The sequence below is a fragment of the Saccopteryx bilineata genome, chromosome 5 (assembly GCF_036850765.1).
Source record: "Saccopteryx bilineata isolate mSacBil1 chromosome 5, mSacBil1_pri_phased_curated, whole genome shotgun sequence".
NCBI classification, from domain to species: Eukaryota; Metazoa; Chordata; class Mammalia; order Chiroptera; family Emballonuridae; genus Saccopteryx; species Saccopteryx bilineata.
The window spans coordinates 32,037,525-32,046,977 of record NC_089494.1 but is presented as its reverse complement, the minus strand read 5'-3'; positions in this window follow the sequence as shown (position 1 = coordinate 32,046,977).

Below are 9,453 nucleotides of genomic sequence, written 5' to 3'. Positions count from 1 at the left end.
TCCCATTGTTTTAGAATGAACCATATAAAACTGCTGATAGGCAACCATTTTTGACATACAAAACTGGCAATTTTATTTGGTTCAGACATTTTAGACACTTCGTCTTTTCCTTGTAATAAAGACTTAAGGGTTCGGGTAACAATATACCAGTGTTAAAATTTCATTGAGGTCAGTATTCCAATGGGGGATGGGAACTGAAAGACAATAAATTGGAGTCAAGGTAATCAGGTATTCTTTTAGTCTTATCACTGTAGGGCACAAACATTTCCGAAGTATAAAACCCAGAAAACTGCCTGTTATCACCCTACTAGTAACTAGTTTCCATGCCCCATAACCTCTGTCAGAGAACCTACCGACTTTCAGTGATGTTTATAGTCTCATCCGAGGTTGACTAAATTTCTCATTTCTTAAAGTGGCCATATCACCTTCTAGAGTTAAAGCTAAAGGGGAAAGAGCAATTTTTAGTTATTCTAGTTATTCCACCAATTTGTTCTTGAAACCAGATTCATGTCCAACGTCCCTTCTCCAAATTCTTTTATCCTTTTGACCACTCATAAATGTCAGCATTTCTGCATAGTAGCTGGCATATTACTATGGGGTGCAAACTATCTTGCAGACAGTGACACGTGGTATTTTTTTGTCCTTTTAAACTAAATCAGATCATTTTTCCTAATCAGCAATTTATCAGGAACAAGTGATAAGATTTGTCCTTAGTGAAATAAGGAACATGAAAATAGAGTAAAATTATCAGGATTTACTGAATATACTCAGCTGAGTGGCTAGGGTCTTAGTTATAAGTAAATCTTAGAGAATTTGGTGTATTTCTCCCATCCAAGTCTAACCAGGCTCAACCCTGCTTAGCTTCTAACATCAGATGAGATTGGGCACATTCTGGGAGGTATGGCTGTAGACAGAATTCGGTATATTTCTAACTGAAATATAAGTCTGAAAATAGCATTTTAAAGTAATCTTTAAACAGTTCCTATGCTTCCATTTTCTGACCTGTTTAATTGCTTGAAATCCCCAAATAACTTACATTCTGATCTAGTTTTCCTTTCTCTCTGATATGTTTTACCTACTTTTTTCTTCCAATGTGTTTTTCCCCCTCTAGGCACAATAATGAACTTTATTCAAAGATGCTATCTAATGCATCATACCACTGAGTACTGTGGCCACTGATGTTAAGTGTAATAAATTATCTTTAGGTTGAAAAGAGCTTAAGACAAACGAGTGCATCTTAGAGGCAAAGGTCAAACCAACTTATGGTCAGGTTAAAAATGCTTTAAGACATCACTATCAGAGTTGGTTGAAAACATCTAAACTTAGGGAAGAGAAGGTTTTACAAAACACTTTAGCCATTCTTTAATTAAAATACTTTATTAGCTTTTATTTTAATATAAACATGAGTAAGAAAACCCACGTAAGTTGTAGCATTCATTTCAAATAAAAATGAAGTCAATACTTGAATCTCCAAGCTCTGAATTCCATAAACAATGTTTTTTGAGGTGGTAAATTTTAATATTTTATTTATCATTACATTTTCTGTCTTTTAAAAATGATGGAATCTGCAGTACTCAATATAATGTGAAGCCTTGCTATATTGAAAATATTCCTTGGCACAGAAATACTTTGTTTATAGGCAGAATTTCTAGGACTACATTTTAGAAGGTAGGAGAAAAATTTCACATAATCAAGAACATTAATTTTAAAAAAACATTTCAAGTTTAGGTGACATTTTACCAATTTCCTAAACAGTTGACCTGACCTTTAAGGCCTGAAGTTAGGGTTCCTAAGATTTGAATAGAATCTTAAGGAATGTTCCTTGAATAGAAACACTTAAATGAGACACCTACAGCCACATAAACATGAGAAATAGAAAGGCTCTTTCATATTACCTACTTTCATAACACTACTATGATCTAATTCCTTTCAATTTATTACATGTGAATTAACACTGCTCCTCATAATCTTCCTTTACCAAAATGTAGGAAAAGTAACTTTGGTGATCAAAGCAGGTATACCGTTCAGCCCTACAAAGAACTATTGTTAAAAGAGGGTATTTCTGTGAAGATACAGGGTGTCCCCCTAAAGTCTTAGTGCAATTTTAAGCTTTGGCAGTTGTAGAAGTATAAATAAATACTAAAGACTTATAAAACATTTGAAAGTTTAAAACTCTCTTAAACTTAGTTTTGGATATTTTAAATATTAAACTTTTAGTTTTAATTACTTTGTTTCATCCTCTCTTAAAGATGGCAAAGATTGGCTGAAACAACAACAAAAAGTTTACTATTTTAAAAGTAAAGTTCCTAAAAAAAAAAAAAAGTAAAGTTAAAGAGACAGAAGATGGCAGTGGAGTAGGCAGACGCACAGACTCCCAGCTCACACCACCGAACTGGATTGCAAACTAATTTATGAACAATCAGCTTGAAAAACCAAATCTGGACTACAAGAACAGCTCTCAAAAACCAAGGAGCAAAGAAGAAGCTACAACAAACCTGGTAGGGAGCTCCTGAATCTCCCCTGCTTACAGAACAGAGGGGGTGGTGAGGCTGAGAGCCCAGAATGGCTCTCTCTCCAAGGAAAAGAGCAGTAAATACTGCTCACAGCCACTTGCCTGGCGACCAGGAAACGAGGTGTGTTGAAAGGGCCGGCTTGTCTTCCAAAAAGAAAGGGGAGAGAGAGAGACAGATGGTGAAGGGCAGAGGAATGCAGAGGATGACCTGAAAAGCTGACTCATTCAGTGCTGGAGGCAGCCATAGCTGGGGGAGGGGCTGATCCTTCCACAAAACAAAAGTCAAAGTGCTTCCAGGGCACAGATCTCCAGACAGCTCTCCAGCTCAAATCAGCAGAACAAGGCACAGCTGAAAACAAGAAGTGGGGAGGAGGGGCAGTAACTCAGGTCTCCATGGAGATCTGAGATACACCTCCTCTACTGAAGCTGAGAAAGCAACCCACCCCCAGAGAGATTAACTGGCAGAAGAGGACTTCAGAGTCTCCGGTTACACCCACCACATTCCTGGATACAGTTTCAAATAAGCCCCCTGCTGAGATCAGCAAACAAGACAATCAGCTGTTAAGAAAACAAACAAATCAAGACTTCAAAGTGGCCCAAATCCGAAAGTGGATTACAAATAATAGCTGATGCCAACCCAAGAAGACCTAGAAATAACACAATTGAAAACTGGAGGCAGACAACACCAAGCCTAGACTCAACCAGCTCTACAAACAAAACACCCACACACACATATATAATGAGAAGGTAGAGAAGTGCAATCCAAATGAAACCACAAGAGAAGCATACAGGAAATGAACTGAGTGATATGGAAGTAACCAAACTTCTGGATGCAGAGTTCAAAATAATGATTGTCAGGATGCTTAGGGATCTTAGAGCAACAATGAATGTCATTATGAACACCTAAATAAAGAAATAGCAAGTAAAAAAAAGGATATTGAAATATTAAAAAAAGAATCAGTCAGAGATGACAAATACAATATCAGAAATGAAGACCACAATGGAAGGAATTAAAAACAGGATGGATAGAGTTGAGGTTTGAATCAGTGAGTTGGAGGACAACTTCAATGAAGGCAAGAAAGCAGAGAAGAAAAAAGAGACTCAAAAAGTCTGAGGAAACTCTTAGAGAGCTCTGTGACAACATGAAGAGAAATAACATCCACATCGTAGGGGTTCCTGAAGAAGAAAAGAAAGAACAAGGGATAGAGACTTTGTTCAATCATATCATAGCTGAAAACTTCCCTAAATTAATGCAAGAAAAACTCTCACAAGTTCAAGAAGCACAGAGAACTCCATTAGAGAGAAACCCAAAGAAACCTACACCAAGACACATCATAATTAAAATACCAAAGCTAAGTGATAAAGAAAAACATATTAAAAGCTGCTAGAGAAAAAAAGGCTATCACCTACAAATGAGCCCCCATAAGGATGACATCAGACTTCTCAACAGAAACACTTGAGGCCAGAAGGGAATGGCAAGAAATATTCAAAGTAATGCAGAACAAGAACCTACAACCAAGACTACTTTATCTAGCAAAGCTATCATTTAAAATTGAAGGAGAAATAAAAAGCTTCCCAGACAAAAAAAAACAAAAAACAAAAAAAACTCAAGGAATTCATTACAACCAAACCAATGCTGCAGGAAATGTTAAGGGGTATGGTGTAAACAGATCAAAGGTAAAAAAGAATATAGCAAAAAGGGGAATACAGCTTTCAAGAATAAAATGGCAATAATCAACTACATATCAATAATAACCTTAAATGTAAATGGATTAAATGATCCAATCAAAAGACATAGGGTAGCTGCATGGATAAGAAAACAGGACCTGTACATATGCTGTCTACAAGAGACACACCTTAAAACAAAAGATGCACATTGGCCTGACCTGTGGTGGCACAGTGGATAAAGCGTCAACCTGGAAATGCTGAGGTCGCCGGTTCGAAACCCTGGGCTTGCCTGGTCAAGGCACATATGGGAGTTGATGCTTCTTGCTCCTCCCCCTTCTCTCTCTCTCTCTCCTTTCTAAAATGAATAAAAAATAAAAAATTAAAAAATATATATATAAAATATTAAAAAAAAAAAAAGATGCACATAGACTGAAGGTAAAAGGATGAAAAAAAACATTTCATGCAAATGGAAATGAAAAAAAAAAGCTGGGGTAGCAATACTTATATCAGACAAAATGGACTTTAAAACAAAGAATATAGTAAGAGATAAAGAAAACCACTACATAATGATAAAGGGAGCAATCCAACAGAAAGATATAACTATTATAAATATCTACACACCTAATATAGGAGCACCTAAATTTATAAAGCAGACTTTGATGGATTTAAAGGGTGAGATCAACAGCAATACTATAATAGAAGGGGATTTTAATACCCCACTAATATCACTCGATAGATCCTCAAGAAAGAAAATAAACAAAGAAACAGCAGACTTAAAAGACACACTAGATCAACTCGATTTAATAGATATCTTCAGAACTTTTCACCCTAAAGCAGCAGAATATACACTCTTTTCAAGTGCTTATGGTACATTCTCTAGGATAGACCACATGTTAGGGCACAAAAGTGATCTCAACAAATTTAAGAAGATTGAAATCATATCAAGCACTTTCTCTGATCACAATGGCATGAAACTAGAAATCAACCACAACAGAAAAGCTCAAAAATTGTCAAACACATGGAAAGTAAATAGCAGGTTGTTAAATAATGAATGGATTAAAAATGAGATCAAAGAAGAAAAAAATTCCTAGAAACGAATGATAATGAGCATACAACAACTCAAAATTTATGGGACACAGCGAAAGCAGTACTGAGGGGGAAGTTCATAGCACTACAGGCACACTTTAAGAATCTAGAAAAAGCTCAAATAAACAACTTAACCCTGCATTTAAAAGAACTAGAAAAAGAACAGCAAGTAAAGCCCAAGTGTAGTAGAAGGAAGGAAATAATAAAGATCAGAGCAGAAATAAATGACATAGAGGCTAAAGAAACAATACAGAGGATCAATGAAAGTAGGAGCTGGTTCTTTGAAAAGGTAAACAAGATCAATGAACCTCTAACTAGACTCACCAAGAAAAAAAGAGAGAGGACTCAAATAAATAAAATTAGAAATGAGAATGGAGAAATAACAACTGACACAACAGAAATACAAAATATTGTAAGAAAATACTATGAAGAACTGTATGCCAAAAAACTAGACAATTTAGATGAAATGGACAAATTCCTTGAAACATACAATCTTCCAAAAATCAATCTGGAAAAATCAGAAAACCTAAACAGACTGAGTACACCAAATGAGATAGTAAGTTATCAAAAAATTCCCCAAAAAGAAAAGCCCTGGGCCAGATGGCTTCACAAATGAATTATACCAAATATTCAAAGAACTAACTCCTATCCTTCTCAAGCTATTTCAAAAAATTCAAGAGGAAGGAAGACTTCCAAGCTCCTTTTATGAGGCGAGCATAATTCTGATTCCAAAACCAGGCAAAGACAACACAAAGAAAGAAAATTATAGGCCAATATCCCTGATGAATATAGATGCTAAAATCCTCAACAAAATATTAGCAAACCAGATCCAACAATATATGGAAAAAATCATACACCATGATCAAGTGGAATTTATTCTCGGGAGGGAGGCAAGACTGGTACAATATTCGCAAATCAATCAATGTGATTCATCACATAAACAAAAGGAAGGAGGAAAACCAAATGATAATTTCAATAGATGCAGAAAAAGCATTTGATAAAATCCAGCACTCATTCATGATCAAAACTCTCAACAAAGTGGGAATACAGGGAACATACCTCAACATGATAAAAGGCATCTATGACAAACTCACAGCCAACATCATACTCAATGGGCAAAAATTAAAAGCAATCCCCTTAAGATCAGGAACAAGGCAGGGGTGCCCTCTTTCACCACTCTTATTCAACATAGTTCTGGAAGTCCTAGCCACAGCAATCAGACAAGAAGAAGAAATAAAAGGAATTCAAGTTGGAAAAGAAGAAGTAAAACTATCATTATTTGCAGGTGATATGATATTGTATATAGAAAACCCTAAAGTCTCAATCAAAAAAAACGACTAGACTTGATAAAGGAATTTAGCAAAGTGGCAGGATATAAAATTAATACTCAGAAATCAGAGGCATTTTTGTATACAAGCAATGAACAGTCAGAAATAGAAATTAAGGAAACAATCCCATTCACTATTACAACCAAAAAAATAAAGTACTTAAGAGTACATTTAACCAAGGAGACTAAAGACTTGTACTCAGAAAATAATAAAACATTGATAAAAGAAATCAAGGAAGACACAAACAACTGGAAGCATATACCATGTTCATGGTTAGGAAAAGTAAACATCATTAAAATGTCTATATTACCCAAAGCAATTTATAAATTCAATGCAATACCTATTAAAATACCAATGACATACTTTAAAGATATAGATCACTTATTCCAAAAATTTATATGGAACCAAAAGAGAACACGAATAGCCTCAGCAATCTTAAAAAAAGAAGAATAAAGGGGGAGGTATCACACTTTGATATCAAGCTATACTACAAGGCCACTGCACTCAAAACAGCCTGGTACTGGCATAAGAACAGGCATATAGATCAATGGAACAGAACAGAGAACCCAGAAATAAACCCACAGCTCTATGGACAACTGATATTTGACAAAGGAGGTAAGATAATACAATGGAGTAAAGATAGCCTCTTTAATAAATGATGTTGGGAAAATTAGACAGCTACTAACAAAAAAATGAAACTAGACCACCAACTTACACCATTCAGAAAAATCAACTCAAAATGGATAAAAGACTTAAACATAAGCCGTGAAACCATAAGCATCTTAGAAGAAAACATAGGCAGTAAGCTCTCCGACATCTCTCGCAGCGATATAATTGCTGATTTATCTCCATGGACAAGTGAAATAAAAGATGGGATAAACAAATGGGACTATATCAAACTAAAAAGCTTTTGCACAGCTAAAGACAATAAGAACAGAATAAAAAGACAAACTACACAATGGGAAAACTTTTTTTTTTTTTTTTTTTCTGAAGCTGGAAATGGGGAGAGACAGACAGACTCCCGCATGCGCCCGACCAGGATCCACCCGGCACGCCCACCAGGGGCGAAGCTTTGCCCACCAGGGGGCGATGCTCTGCCCCTCCGGGGCGTCGCTCTGCTGCAACCAGAGCCACTCTAGCGCCTGGGGCAGAGGCCAAGGAGCCATCCCCAGCGCCCAGGGCCATCTTTGCTCCAATGGAGCCTTGGCTGCGGGAGGGGAAGAGAGAGACAGAGAGGAAGGAAGGGGGGGGGGAGAGGCAAATGGGCGCTTCTTCTATGTGCCCTGGCCGGGAATCGAACCTGGGTCCCCCGCATGCCAGGCCGACGCTCTACCGCTGAGCCAACCGGCCAGGGCTGGGAAAACATATTTGACAGTACGTCTGATAAGGGGTTAATAACCAAAATTTATAAAGAACTTGTAAATCTCAACACCAGGAAGACAAACAATCCAATCAAAAAATGGGAAAAAGAAATGAATAGACACTTTTCCAAAGAGGACATACAGGTGGCCAATAGGCATATGAAAAAATGCTCAACATCACTAATCATTAGAGAAATGCAAATTAAAACCACAATGAGATATCACCTCACACCAGTCAGAATGGCGCTCATCAACAAAACAACACAGAATAAGTGCTGGCGAGGATGTGGAGAAAAGGGAACCCTCTGCACTGCTGGTGGGAATGCAGACTGGTGCAGCCACTGTGGAAAACAGTATGGAGATTCCTCAAAAAATTAAAAATCGAACTGCCTTTCGACCCAGCTATCCCACTTTTAGGAATATACCCCAAGGACACCATAGAACTGTTCCAAAAGGAGAAATGCACCCCCATGTTTATGGCAGCATTATTCACAATAGCGAAGATCTGGAAACAGCCCAAGTGTCCATCAGAGGACAAATGGATTAAAAAGCTTTGGTACAGGCCTGACCTGTGGTGGTGCAGTGGATAAAGCGTCGACCTGGAATGCTGAGGTCACCGGTTCGAAACCCTGGCTTGCCTGGTCAAGGCACATATGGGAGTTGATGCTTCCAGCTCCTCCCCCCTTCTCTCTTTCTGTCTCTCTCTCCTTTCTCTCCCTCTCTGTCTCTCTCTCTTCTCTAAAAATGAATAAATAAAATAAAAAGCTTTGGTACATATATACTATGGAATACTACTCAGCTATAAGAAATGATAACATCGGATCATTTACAACAACATGGATGGACCTTGATAACATTATACGGAGTGAAATAAGTAAATCAGAAAAAACTAAGAACTATATGAACCCATACATAGATGGGACATAAAAATGAGACTCAGAGACATAGACAAGAATGTGATGGTAACAGGGGGTGGGATGGGGGGGAGGGGGCGAGGAAGGAGAGGGGGTGGTGGGGGAAGGGATGAGAACAAAGAAAACCAGATAGAAGGTGACTGAAGACAATTTGACTTTGGGTGAGGGGTATGCAACATAATCAAATGTTAAAATAATCTGGAGAGGTTTTCTTGGAACATATGTACCCTGATTTATCAATGTCACTGCATTAAAATTAATTAAAAATAAATAAAAATAAAATGACACAGCTGCTATAGAAAAAAAAGTAAAGTTAATTACAGTTAAAATTCAATATTTAAAGTTAATTAGGCCCTGGCCAGTTGGCTCAGTGGTAGAGTGTCGGCCTGGCATGCAGGAGTCCCAGGTTCAATTCCTGGCCAGGACACACAGGAGAAGTGCCCATCTGCTTCTCCACCCCTCCCCCTCTCCTTCCTCTCTGTCTTTCTCTCTTCCCCTCCCACAGCTGAGGCTCCATTGGAGCAAAGTTGGCCCGGGTGCTGAGGATGGCTACATGGCCTCTGCCTCAGGCGCTAGAATGGCTC